The sequence below is a fragment of the Gymnogyps californianus genome, chromosome 2 (assembly GCF_018139145.2).
Source record: "Gymnogyps californianus isolate 813 chromosome 2, ASM1813914v2, whole genome shotgun sequence".
NCBI lineage: Eukaryota > Metazoa > Chordata > Aves > Accipitriformes > Cathartidae > Gymnogyps > Gymnogyps californianus.
The window spans coordinates 68639660-68654174 of record NC_059472.1 but is presented as its reverse complement, the minus strand read 5'-3'; the positions used below and the strand labels follow the sequence as shown (position 1 = coordinate 68654174).

General features: G+C 40.6%; 1 long non-coding RNA gene across 1 annotated transcript; it reads right to left on the bottom strand.

Moving 5' to 3' along the window:
• Positions 1-947: 947 nt before the first annotated feature.
• Positions 948-13312, bottom strand: LOC127013732 (uncharacterized). The gene is made up of 3 exons (XR_007766112.1): positions 13279-13312; positions 2489-2789; positions 948-1266 (listed from the first exon to the last, which is right to left on the bottom strand). It is a non-coding gene; the product is annotated as an uncharacterized LOC127013732 (long non-coding RNA).
• Positions 13313-14515: the final 1203 nt, after the last annotated feature.

The window sequence follows — 14515 nt, the reverse complement described above, 5'->3', positions numbered from 1 at the left end:
CCTGCAGAGCTAATGCACATATACTTTCTGATTGAAAATAGCTTCACATTTGCTTTTCTAAGCAAACTGAAATAACTTGCATATGAGGGAGACAAAGAACACGTTAATATCTATTGTAATATATTTATTTGCCTTGTTTCAGAGTGGAGCTTGGAGGGATAATTTACTGATTTATGACCACTCCAGCATTTGCAAGCACCCAAATCAACTACTCTTAATCCACATTTCAGAGACAAGTGGAAGACAGTGTGGTAGGCATGACTACATACTCACGCTGCAGGAGTTCCTCAAAACTGGCCTGAATCAGTCAGAACTGCCATGGAGCAGTGGAAAAGAAATAATCTTCAGGCAGTAAGTTTAAAGCTCCCTGCGCTCCTACGCTTAGTTTGAACAGCACCAGACAAAGACTGTACTTCTTTCTTTGCTGTTAGGTAGCTTTCTTGCTGAAGATTATTTTCTTAAAAAAAACCCACCAAAACCACAAATCAACAACCCCCCTGAAAACAACCAACCAACCCACAAACTTTCTGACAGTTTTATTTATCTGTGTACTCACATCTTAGTTTCTTGATGGAGATGGAAGCCATACAGAAGCCGTATCCTTTCCCTGGTGTACAGCTTGGCTCCATGTTATACTTCATGCTGCGCCCAATGTGAGCCTCATGAGAAATTCTCTTCTACCTACTATTAAGTCACACATCAGCCAAACTACAAGTCTTCCTAAAAGAATACTTTATCTTAAGGTTTTGATCAATTGGTATCTTAAGCATATGCAAGTAGAGGAGTGTACTTTTTTGCTTAATGATTCTAAAATGAGTAAGACCTGCTACACATTTGCTCTAGGTTAAATTGACTTACAGGACTTCAGATTAAAATATCTTTCTTTTCATTTGTGTATTCTGACCCTTCATTTGCATTGCTTGCATGACAGCAGAAAAACTCTAGCCTAAAAAACTGTTCTGCTTCAATTAGTATATTATGCAGCTGATAATTTTTCATAAGTGTTACTTCATTGGTGCTTTCACAACAATATCAATCTAACCCATGTTCAGCAGTTTTAATAATAGCTTCTAATCTCAAACAAAAGCATTTTTGTTTACATCCAGATTTTTCTCCGTATGTCTGAATGGAGAATGTGGCAGGAACTTCTTTCTTCCTTTCTATTTCCAGAAAGGAGCAAAAGTGAGGTCATCATTAAGAGCAGACGACGTGTTTCTGAATCTTAGATGCTCCAAGCGGCACTTCGGTCTCTCATACCTGCATGCCCTTGTAGTGAACAATGACAATCACATTTAACCTCAACTACTACCATAGGAAATCAAAATATGACCAGGGCCAGTTGACACCAGAGCACCAGTTACAACATGATAAAATCCTTTTTTAACTCAATACTTAAACTCTATTTATTTTTCCTCTTGTCTAGGATTGCAGATTAGAAGATAGTTAAATTGCAATCTACAGAGAAACCAGCTGTGGTCACATGTAGGACTTTTCAGTAGTACTGTAAAAGCATAAATAAATAATAATAATGAATGGCCATATTTTTGTTCTAAATATTTGCTGCAGCTAGTTGCAGAACCTTAACTTCGACATATATCATCAGAATAGATTATTATATACTAATTGTATAAAAGTTGCAGCTGGTAAATAAGTTTAGGAATCCTGTGATTATTCAAAAAATAAAACCAGTGTCAGGAATCTGAACACATGGCCCTGCGATTATTTTAGACATTTAAGGTATTAACACAATTTGACCAGTGAATTCCTTGTTGAGTATGTAGCCTTCTGCTAACTTAGGGTCTTGGCTCTCTTACTACTATAGTTTATCATCTCAAAGATCTTTAATAGAGGTCCTTCTTCAGTCTCTGAAACAAGGCACAAAGCTTCAAACATAGCTGTTGGGATATTCCCAACAATAATGGAATACAGATCCATAACTGTGTTGCTAAATATGACTGAACATAACGATTCTTTTGGTGCAACTGAGATGCAACACACCAGTAACTAGGAAGTTAAAGCTCTACAAGTTCACACAGGCATGATCCCTCTACATTACTGCTTACGCTCCATGACGAATCTTTGATCAGCGCCCCTCCATACATCTGCTCCCCCCCCCCCCATTATTATTTATCTTTATTTTATTTATTGCCGTTGAAACAGACTGGATATCTCAAGGATATGAGGTGTTTAATGTATTGCTCATTACTGCAAAACAAATGCAGGTTTGTGTGAATCACTGTCATTAACAGAAATGACAGTGCTCCTAATTGCAAACAATTACTCAACAAGTGTTGCTTTTCCATAAGAAACCTATGAAGTGCCCACAGTGGAGCACCAGGCAGCCCTCCAAGACTTCAGTTTCCCATGCAAATGGGGACTTTGCCATGGAATTTGGTGACTTTTATCCAGTTGTTTTAGATAGGTTGGTACATACTCATTCAAGTCCCTAGTAAGAATGCCCACAAACAGCACAACTTGTCAGACTTACCTGCATTCTTATCCCACTGATTGCAGGGTCCAAGTGTTTTGTTTTTTTAAAAAACAACAAAAACCCAAATTGCCTTCTCGCTCCAAAGATCTCTCTCCAGAAGTGATACATATTGACACATCTTAGCCATGCTGCCCGATGGACAGAAAAAGAAAGCATCTTGGTCTTCCAGGGGCATTAGTAGTCACATCTCTTATCACTAATTGAACTTTAAACAGTTTAGGTTTCTGTGCCATTTGCAATTGCCTCCTTGATCCTAGGTACTTCTTCACATCTGGAGAATTGCATCATAGTATCACACCTGAAAAACAAAAAGTTGTGTTTTCTATTTTCCTTCCCCCTAAGGATACAAGTCATAACTGCAGACTTTCAACCTCAAAGTTAGAGCAAGATTTGTATTCTTCTTGTGCAGCACCTAAACCAGGTGCTGGACACAGCAAAACTTCTGACATTTAGGAGTTAATAGAGCTGGTGTGTGCGTATGTGTGTGTACATGCACTAATTATGGATCACAGCATGCACTAGGATGCTGAGGAAGTTCAAAGAGAATATTAGATCCCTGACTCCAGCAGATGCACAGCTCTGGGGTATAAGAAAAAAAATGTGTGAGCAAATCACACAAGCTTCCTGAGCAGCTAGAAACAAACCTGGAACCCTGCAGGCTATTGTTGGATTTGTAAAATTGACAATAGCCTCTGCAACTTGTAATTTAGTCTTGTTTTTCCTTACTATTAAGATTGTTTCAGTTTACTGAGCTTATGAAAATGTAAGTAGAGGAGAATGCGGGGATTCTCTGCCAGTATTTATGCTATGAAATATTAACCTGTTGACACCTTGCATTAAAATGGATTCATTTTTAGATAGAGCATAATAGTTCTAGCATCTTTATGTAAGCATTATACACTATTCTAACTAAAGTGCCTTGAAACTGCTCCTTCAGTTCTGTGTATCTAAACTCAGTTTATACAATATTTAGAATACATTTAACACACACAACCCTTGTTGTTTGAAGACAACCAGATCAGGCCATAGAGCTGGTGGCTGTGATGTTGCCTTACAGCTGTTTGGGCAGAGCAGGGCAGGATAGTTAAGGTTAGAAATACATAGTAAAGAGCTCTCACTCCTCTAAGGTAAACCATAGATTTTACGGCCAAAAGCAATTATTTTGTTGTACCACTCAGTTCATCTTAAAAGAATTTCACACAGTCAGTAACAGGGCAGAGAGCTTCACTCCCCAGTTGCAGTGGCATAGAGCTCATTTGTAGGGCATCCATTATCGGTTGAGCAAAACTGACCTCCTGACTAATAAGCCTGCCTTTCATCTTGTTTTCACTGTATGCAGCACAACAGCTTGGAGTAACATGTCTTCCAGAAAGACGTCCAGTCCTGAGCTGAATACACCATGAGAAGGGAAAGCCACCACTTTACGCCAGTAATCTGTTTCAAGGGCTTCTCAGACTTACTGTAAAATTGTGCACTTGATTTCTCAGATGACTCTGCCTTGCTTCAGCCTCCAGCCATTGGTTCTAATTATGCCTCTCTCTACTAGATTAAAGAACCTTTAGTATCCCACACTCTCTCTCCTGACATTACTTTTACAGTGAGATCAAATCACCTCTGACATTCTTAATACAATAAGCAGAACGATCTTTACATTTCTTGCAGTAAAATGCCTCCTCCTGGGCCTCAAATAATCGCTGTGGGTCTTCTCTCCAATTTTGGGCATCCTTTAAAATGTGGATATTAAAATTGACTGCATGGATATACCTACATATTTGTTCATTACTTCCCTGCTATCATATTCAAGGAGCACGTTCCCCTTTTTTGCCTCAACTTTGCCATTCAAACACTCCAGGGTCAGGATCAGTTGCTTCTCAGGATGCAACTCTCCATACTGTAGCTATACACGGTGCTCCTTGACATCTAATTTTGTATGTCACTCCCCTCCTCCCACTCCCCACGAATGCATCTTTTTCACTAATGCATCAAGACTTGACCACCTAGCCCCAGCACTGTTAATCTCTCTGTTAATCCCCCCAGATTTTTACAACTGCAGTTCTGTACGTAGTTCCAGATCAAAGTCTTGAATATTACTAGACCTGGAATCTTTTCTAGATACAGCCCACTCAACAACGATCTTTCACTGACATTTTTGGAATTTTGAAATCTGTGTAAGCTATATCCGTATAACAGAAATTGGGGAGGAGCACTGCCAAAACAGGACACGTCCATATAGTACAGTGCAGCGCCAAGCAGAAACCTGGTTATTGTAGATGTCCTGTTGTGGCTCCTGGTCATCACTACCACGTACAATACTCTACTGAGTAGCACACATATGCTCTTACTTTACCCATGTAGCACTTCATTGATGCTATCTCTCAAGTGGGTGTTGCTGGCTGTTCTCACAGAATCGCAGAACCATTAAGATCGGAAAGGAGCTCTGGAGATCATCTAGTTCAAGTCCACTGCTCAAAGCAGGGTCAACTACAACAGGCTGCTCAGGATACTGACCAGCTGCATTTTTTAATACCTCCGAGGATGGAGACTCCAGGGCCTCTCTGGGCAATGTGTTCCAGTGAACAACCACCCTTACAGTACTTTTTTTTCTTCTTATGTTTGCGTAGAATTTCCTGTGTTTCAGTTTACACTCATCGCGTCTCAACCTTTTAGCGGCTACCACTGAGAACAGTCTGGCTCCGTTTTCTTTACTCCCTTCTATCACGCATCGGTAAGATTTGTCCCTGAGCCTTCCCTTCTCTAGCCTAAGTGATCCCAGCTCTCTCAGCCTCTCATACATCAGAAGCTACAATCCCGTCAGCATCTTTGTGGCCCTTCACTGGCCTTGCTCCTGTATGTCCAAGTCTCTCTTGCACTGGGCAGCCCAGACCCGGACACACCACTCCAGATGTGCTCTCAGCATGGCTGAGAAGAATCACCACCCTCAACCTGCTGGTAAAGCGCTCTCTAATGCTGCACGGCTGCCTTTGCCACAAGGGCACTTTGCTCGCTCACATTCCACTTGGTGTCCACCAGGAGCCCTGTGGCCTTTTCTGCAAAGCTGCTTTAAAGTCAGTCAACCCCCAGCCTGTTTGGGTGGGTACCTGGGGTTCTTCCTCCCCAGGGGCAGGGCTTGGCATTACCCTTTGTTCAGGTCTGGAGATTCCCGTTGACCCACTTCAACAACCTCTCAAGATCCCACTTAATGGCAGTGCAGCCATCTGGTTTATCAACCACGCCTCATCTGCAAATCTGCCGAGGATTCACTCTGTCCCATCATCCTGGTCATTAATGAAGACGTCAAACAGTACTGGCCCTAGTATCAACCCCTAGAGTACAGAACTAGTAATGAGACTCCAGCTGGACTTCGTGCCCATGACCCCAACCCTTCAAGCACAACAGTTCAGACTGTTTTCCATCCACCTCACTGTCCTTTTATCTAACTGCGATTCATCACTTTGTCAATGAGGAAGTCACAGGTGACAGCGCTAAAAACCTCACTGAAGTTAAGATAACAGCCACTGTTGTCTGCTTACCCACCAAATTAGTCATCTAGTTATAGAAGACTATTGGGTTGGTCAAGCATGATTTCCCCTTCCTAAAGCCATCCTGACTACTCCCAATCACCTCTTGTCCTTCATATGTCCAGAAATACTTTCCAGAATTATTTCTGCATCATGTTGCACACACAGTAAGGCTGACTTATCTGTAGTTCTCTGGATCCTCTTTCTTGCCATTCTTGAAGATAGTGATGGCATTTGCTTTCTTCCAGTCATCACGAAACTCCCCCAGTCACTATGACCTTTCAAAGATAATCAAGAGTGGCCTCACGATGACATCAGACAGCTCTCTCAGCATTGTGGGTGCATCCTATTGGGTCCCATAGACTTGTTTATGTCCAGTTTATTTAAGTGTACCCGAAGTTGATCCTCCACCAAGCATAAGGTTTTCTTTCTCCAGACTCTCCCCAATGGCCTTACGGACTTGGGATTCCTGAAGGCTAATTTTACCAGTAAAGGAGTGAGGCAAAGAAGGTATTAAGTACCTCAATCTTCTCCATGTCCTTTATTACAAAGATCACTGGAAGCTACAGTATTCAACCATCACAAGGGGACAAGTTTGCTGTCTCCTTTTCCTTCTTGATTCACTAACCAACCAAATATAAGGCCTGAGTTCAGTAAACTAGACTAACATGCTAGAAATTATGGCATAATAAAGAAAATAAATCATAATTTAAAATGCTAAGTACTGTTTTAATTCTGCTGATAGTCTGGAATGTTCTTAAAATGTAAAGAAAATGAAAATGAGAAATAACAGAAAAAAGAGTGGCATTAGGTAAATTAATTACAGTATTTGGGATCCAATGTTCTGCATTAGAAATCATCACAAAGCTGTGAGGTGATCAGAGGAGGAGTAGCAGGATGATTATGCGAACTTAAACATTTTTAAAATTAAATACATAATGTAAAGATAAAATAGTGTTTTGTATTCCTTGTCATGAACTATTAACACAAGTAAGCCCTCACAAGAAAGCATGGTGGATTTGAGTCTTAGAAATGGAAACACTTTTGAGTAACCCATACGGAAACTGCTGAAATCACAACAGGAACATCAGAACAACCATATTGATCAGCCAGTTGGTAAAGAATTTTGCCTCTGACCAAGAACAGTGGTGGGCACTTGGCAGAGAATTAAGAGAGAAAGGCATGAAAGGCTGGACAGTTTCTAGCATGACTGGACTAATCTTCCTTGAATGCATTCACTCCTTTTTAAATTCTCTGGTTAGAGAGCCCATAACTTCCTTTTTTGTATATGTGGTTTAAATCTGCTTTCTGATAACTTCTTTGGGTGCCCTCCAAACCTTGTACTGAAATACTGAAAGTTGCTTCCTATTCAACCTTCTCCAAATCACTCACAATTTTATCAGTACCTACCATATTCCCTTTTAGCTGCCTCTTTTCGAAGCTGAAGGGAATAGTGTCTTTACTCACACAGAAGTTGCTCCATTCCTCTGACTATCCTTGTCCCCTACAGAGACCAAAAATATGGCAAAATTCAAAAGGAAGACATACACATGGACAAGATGCACGTCCTGATTTGTATTATGTAATCTAACCAGAATGAAACAAAACAACACATTTTCAGCATGGGTTCAGGTGTATTCCACTTCTTAACTTTTGCCTTCTGTCTTTTTGTCTTTATTTATTAATTTTGCAAATAAATGAGTCCATTTGGATATTCCCCAATATCCTGGCATGCCCATACAGTTGCTGGGAGAAGGGCATTGTTTTCTAAGTCCACCTAAAGTGTGGCGTCTGGCTTTAATTCACTATTCTCCCATGAAGGCCATGGGGAGGATTACATTTCTTTCTTCCCTATTCCCTCTTTCCTAGCTAATGTCTGCTGCTGTCACACACTGCTGATAGCAGCAGAGCTAGATGGGTAAACCAGATCAAAGAGAAACGTCAGCTCCAATTTTTGTCCATAGCATTGTGAAGTAACAAGGAGTTAAACAGTCATGCCATTTTTCAGCATTTACATTTCATAGCTGGTACTTCTTTGCCATACATCTTGCATTAAACAGCTTCATTATAGGTAAAAACCAAATTCCTTACCCTCCATAGCCTCATAGAGTTCAAAAAGGTCTGAAAGGAGGTAGCACAGGGCTGAATTTGGCTCTGTGCTTCAGAACTGACATCCTGGTGAAGCAGCCTGCAGCAGCAGCAGCACACATAGGAAGAATTTCCCTTCCACTGTGGATTGCTATTGCAATTCTTGACTCAGCCTTTGTGCAGATTTACTCTGGAAATCAAATGGGAATTTATTGTACAGAACAAATGCAGAATATGCAGCAGCGATTTTCAGGTTAGATAACTGAATATAATCAGAGAAGGGAGTTTTGCCTTTTCCTACAGCCAAATCTGCATTCAGTGACGGAAAGGCTGTCCTAGTTGCAAAATACTCTGTTAAAAGCAGAAGCTATCACCACAGCATTAAAAATGTTACTTGATAGTCACACAGTGAATAACTTCAAAAGGAACAGTAAAGGAAAATGAAAACAACCTCAGCATCTACAATATTTAATGGCAACGGTACTAAACCTATGGAATTCGTTCTTCAGAGGCCTGTATAGAGCTTTTATCATGGGTCTGAGTGAGAAATCGTATGACATGCTGGCTCAGTTCTGTTTCTTTTCAGCTATTCTGCAAACTTGTTGGATGATATCTTTCACCATTTCCTTCCATTTACGTATGTAAAGTTTCTTTTTTCCTTCTTGTAAAAACATACAATCTACCCAATCAATTACTTTGCTCCAAGACACAAATTGCAGAGTGCCTTTGGATTTTCTTAACTGTTTTTGATGAATGCATTAATTCATAATTTTTAATAAAATTGTTACATGCACTTTTGTATTTTTGACTAGTGTGCCTCTGTGATTTTAAATGGCTCTTCAGTTGTTAAAGGTTGAGTGCCATCACTCAAAGGGGCATATTTTCATTTCGATACACAAAGAGTTATGCATGTCAATCTTTAATCAAGCTGAAAAGTCCTCCTAATGCTTTCTGCTCACAAGCTCAATGCATAGAAACTTAAAACAGAATAAAAGTTGCAAGTTTCGAAAAATTCTATTTTGATATGTTTTCATCTAGCAAATCATTAACTTCATGATTCATTCTGAATGACTTTATTCTCTGAAACCAATGTCATTGTTAACATGAGTAGCTCCTAGAGAAAAGCCTGTGTTGCCTTGTCAAAAAATAGTTTTATCATAAGAGGCAACTGCTTTTAATAAATAAGATTAGAATGTATTTTATGGCAGCTTCTGATGAAAAATTACAAATGAAATTATGCACATGGGAAACAATTCTCACTTCCAGGAAAAAACAACAGATGAAATTCTGGGATGTAATAAGACACATGCATTTGAAAGCAGCATTTCTCTCATGCAAAAACAATAAGGAAAAAGAATCTTGATCAAACCAAGACTATAGCTATATATGCTAATGCAGAACGTCCCATAATAACCGTCACAGGTAACACGTACATGTAGAAGTCCTAATTCATACTGTAGCAGTCCTGTTGATTTAAACAGACAGACCCAAGAACCCCATTCTTTTTTTCATGTTTTGCCTTATGTTCATGTCTATAAATGGATCCAATTTCTTATTTACCTAGGAATGGAAGATTTTTCTGTAATGGACTCATAATCAAGAAAAAAATAACATTTGAAATTCAAGTGGTGTTGCTTAGTTTTGAAAATTCAAAGAAATGGAGTATGTAGTGATATTTTTTTCTTTCTTATTTGACTGATTTGATATCTGTTCTTCATACAAATGACCACAGAAAACATTTAAAATTTGCTTTCTAGTGTACAAAAATATGCCAGATTAAAATGCACAGGGGTTTTGCAAGTATTTATAAGAAGAGAACACAGGAAGTTTCTGAAAAAGAAAAAACAAGAGAAAAATTGTGCTGAAGTACAGGAGGAAATTTATTTGGACTATTCACCTAGGTTTTGGTCAGATCATTTTTGTACACTTCCATTTTCAGTGGGAAAAATAACAGAACAATTAATACAAAGTTTCTCAGATCTCTTATAATGTTACAGTAAGATCCCCCTTATTTTGATAGGAAAAACTGTTTTATTCTTTGAAATGCATTTCTCAACAGGAATCCTGGGAAAATTGAAGGCAGTACAGATTTGCAGAGATGATTCTTCCAGCGTTGTCTACCTACAGAAAACTAATTTCTGGCAGGTTTTCCAAATTTGTAATTTTGTTCTGGAATAAAGTTACTAATAACAGTGAGAAGAAATTGACTGGGTTTTTTTCTACCCAGGTAGAGTGGATTGATACACATTATGAAATTCACTTACTTCAGAGAAGAAATTACACTTTATAGCATAGCAAATATTACAGTTAGCACAGTGCAATCTTTTTTAGACTGAAAATATTTAAGAAAATTACTATAATATTCCCTCATCAGAGTATGAGTTTTGTTAAATATGTTTAATTGGTGAAGCCTTCCTTATATAATATGTTTCTTAACATTCTTCCTAAATATTTGATATCATATCATCAAATACAAGTATTGAATTAATTTTCTCCCTTGATGCTTTTGCACTTCTGTGGGAACAAAACGATTTTTTCAAGTGCCTCACACAGCTTCCGTTGGCTTTAGTTCCCTCTAAACGTTGCCAACTCAGGCTACAGAGATTTGGATCCTTCCTTTTGTACCTGTTATTTTCAGGCTTAACCCTAATTTCAGTGTTACAAAATTCAGAGCTATAAATAATCAGTTCATACTTTAACTGCAGAGGAGCTCTGCTAATCCTTTGAGAGCCACATCTTTACATGCCTGAACATTTCTTCAATATCTTATTTCCTGTTGTCAAGCTGTGACACCCAACACACACAACATGCATGCAAGAACAAGCAATAAATACCAGTTTGCTAAAACTCTCCCTCTCTCTCTGGTGGGAAATGGCTGTGTCCCAACTGGATGTACCTGTGTTTTCCCATGTGAGACTCCCCTCTCTAACAACAAACAATGCATGTTTGTCACCGCCATTGAACTGACTAATCCAGGCAGTATAGAAGATGACTTATATATCGCAAAACAATAGGACCAATTTGAGTGACAATCACTTAAGCGGAACCGTCTCTTAAGGGGCATAGAGAAACAGTGAGTTCAAAAGTGAAATGTACTACTGCTTAAAAATAAGTGAATAGTAATAATACACACCACAAAAAAAAAAAAAAAAAAAGACAGACACATCATTCATAGGATCCCCCAGAAAACAGAAAATACTAGCTCGAATTATAATTGCAAAGAAAATCCTCATCAACAGTGCTTTCTTATTCTAAATATATATATAATTTTTTTTTTCTTTTTTTCCTGTATGGCTAACACACTGCATTTATCCCTTAATTAAATTTTCTTGGGAAAGAAACTAGTTTGGCACTCCTGTCCAGGGCAGACACCCCTTTCCTGCGATCGACCGAAGCAACCCTGCCGATTTGGCACGCCGTACTCTTGGGGGGGGGGGGGGGGGACACGGCGGGAGGGGGGGTGCGGACGGGATGGGACTCATAGGATGAATACAAGCTTGCTCCCTTTTCCGAGATCTCACTTACAGCTTCGGGTTTAAGACCGCAGCTTACGCTGTCACAACCCGTGCTGATCTGATCCCCTCTTACAGGGCCGGATTCGGGGAGACGCTGGGCTCCGCGGCGGCGACAGAGGCCTACTCAACGTGGGGTCTGACCTGCGGCGACAGGCGGACCTGCGGCCTTCAGTGGAGCTCTTGCACCCCCTACAGCCCAACTGCCCGCAGTTCACTGGGGAAGGGGGGCGGCGGGGAATAACATCCCAACAACAATACAAAGAAGGGGAAAAAAAAAAACAACCAAAAACCAACAGCCACCCTTTAACAGCATTTCCTCAAATGCATCTTGTCATCCGGATCAAATATTAAGACCTTATACTCTTGTTCTAAATTAATTGCCTGATAGAGGAGTATTCTTCATGACGAGGAGAACGGGGCGGGGGGGGAGAAACTTCTCCCGCGTGTTTCCCCAAGGGCCGCCCGCCGGGGCCGCGCTCCCCCGCCGCGGGGCTGAGGCGGCGGCCCTGCGGGGCTGAGGCGGCGGCCCTGCGGCCCGGGCCCGCCATCCCCGCCAGGAGCCGCGCAGCCTCACCGGGCAGCGCCGCGGGACTCCCGCCGCCAGGACGCTGTGCCGGGCGGCAGGGTGGCTTGCAGCTAACCCCGTGCTGACGGGAACCAGGCAATAAATAGGAGAAGGGTGTTCGTAGATTAATTAATTAATAAATAAAAATACCCAGCTGCTAAACCGGTGAAAAGAAAAAAAAAAAAACCGACTTGTCAGCCTAACGCAGGGCTTGTGTGGAAAAAATACAGGCTGGGAGAGACCTGATCCTTAAACAGTCGTCTTAGCACAGCAATGGTCACACAAAGGACAGCGAGGCTGATAAAAGCAACTCCCCTCCTCCCGGTAAATCTAAAATAAAGGCATGGGATATGTTGTCTACAGACGTGGTGCATTTGGAAAGAAACTCTGAGACCCGGCTCAGGCTAAACTTTCTGTAGACTGACAGTCCATGAGGTCTCTCTCTCACACACACAGACGGGCAGAGTAGTCCAGCCACTCCAGCAACGATGAGGTTTGTGAGAGGCGCTAGCGCTAACTAGGGAGCAGGACAGACTCACCGGTTTTAACTCCAATTTAGCAGCCTCTTTGCAGGCATCCTAAAGCCATTACATCTGTATAAAAACTATTTTTGAACCATTTTGTAGTCTCAGTTGCACCGCCTAAATCTCATTTAACTCAATTAGCTGCAGTCAAGTTACTAGAGACTGACACAGATTAAAATAGAGAGTATTGTACAGAGAGAACATTAAAGTGAAGGAGGTGAAGGGAAGGCCTCCGAATGGAAAGTTAGTGTGAGGGCCAGCTGCCACTTTTTCAGCAAGTTAGATTACAGGTGTTTAGTATGGTCTTCTTGGTTGCTCTGGTCACCTCCCATCCTTCACCCGCACAGTAAAGTCTTTCTACCATTTTTGTTATATGTATATCCATTTATATATGAGGATACAATTCAGACCAGAATCCTAATTTTATACAGCCAATTAACAAAATTAGTTTCTCTTTTGCAAGCTCAGAACAAATCTTTACTCCTGTCTTCTCAAATCCATAGATTTCCTGTCTGTCTAGAAGTCAGGTTTTACAGAACATGAAAGGAAGCAGAGAAGTTGTCTCCCTCATACTCACTTGTCTCCTGCAGTGGAGTGGCTTTTTGCTTCATGATGATGTAGGGAGACTGAGAACCACCAGAACACATCTCCTGATGAGACAGCTGTAGGTGAGATCCACCGCACTCCCAAAACTGGGTTTGGGTGCTATTGACCAATACAAACCAAACAGTGAGCAGAAACCATCAAAGTACTCCATCTTCTCCTTACAGTCACAAAGGCTGGACTTCACATAATGATAGGTGGAGTTTTTTCTGCAGCTAAATGGATCTATATACTGGAGCTTTAGTTAAAACAACAAATACCATCAATCTTTCCATTAAAAAATCCAGGAGCGAGAACATTACCATCTCTTGTCCTTGGTTTACTGGTACACAAAAATGTATGAAGGATTCCCTCCCTCAAGCAGGCCTCCTCAAGATAACATTTCTTAATTAACACCTTAATTAGCACTGAGAGGGTATGGCCTGTAGTTTATTGGATCTATTTAGCTCTCCAAGCAGCTGCATTGCTTTTAATCAGCAGCAATGTTTCTCAGAAAGCAAAAACAACACTCCTGTTCTGAATATGCTGCAATATGTTTAATCATTTATCTCCCCGTCCAGCAAGGGGAATCCTACATAAAGGCCTGCTTTATATCTGGGCTTTTTCTGTTCTGTGAGTACCTGGAGTTTATGTTTTTCATGACTGACAGTATTATTAATCTCAACAGCGAAGGCGTGGGAACGTGAAAAGACTTGCCTCAGTTTCACTGCCTAGCTAAAGGTTATAGGGACTTAGAGTAATGTTCACATAGTGATAGGGTCTTTACATGCCCAGATGAAGACAAGGTCTCTTCAGTAACCTGATCAAAAAATGAGTGAAATGGCATGCAAATTAATAGTGTAACACAGCTTGCGTTTTAACTTTTGGTTATTTCCAAATTAAATGGAAAACACAGCAATAATGTTTTGTTGTTGCCTATATGAGCAAGTTTGTATTACAATTTGGGCTGACCACCACAGAGAAGAGGGGGCTGCTACTCTCAGCTAAGTGACTTCTGCTCTACCTTTGCAAAAGCAGGATTTGCCTCCTTGCTGCTAGCTTTGACAGGCTATGCTAGTTCTTAAATTACAAGTGAAGTAGGATGCTGTCGGCGGGGTGGCCATTTTCAGCAGAACAAATAACAATCGAAGTCTGAAACATAGCTCTTCTGAAATCAACTAATTTCAATGGGAACAGAACTGAACTGTATTCCTGCTGATAATTCAATGTAA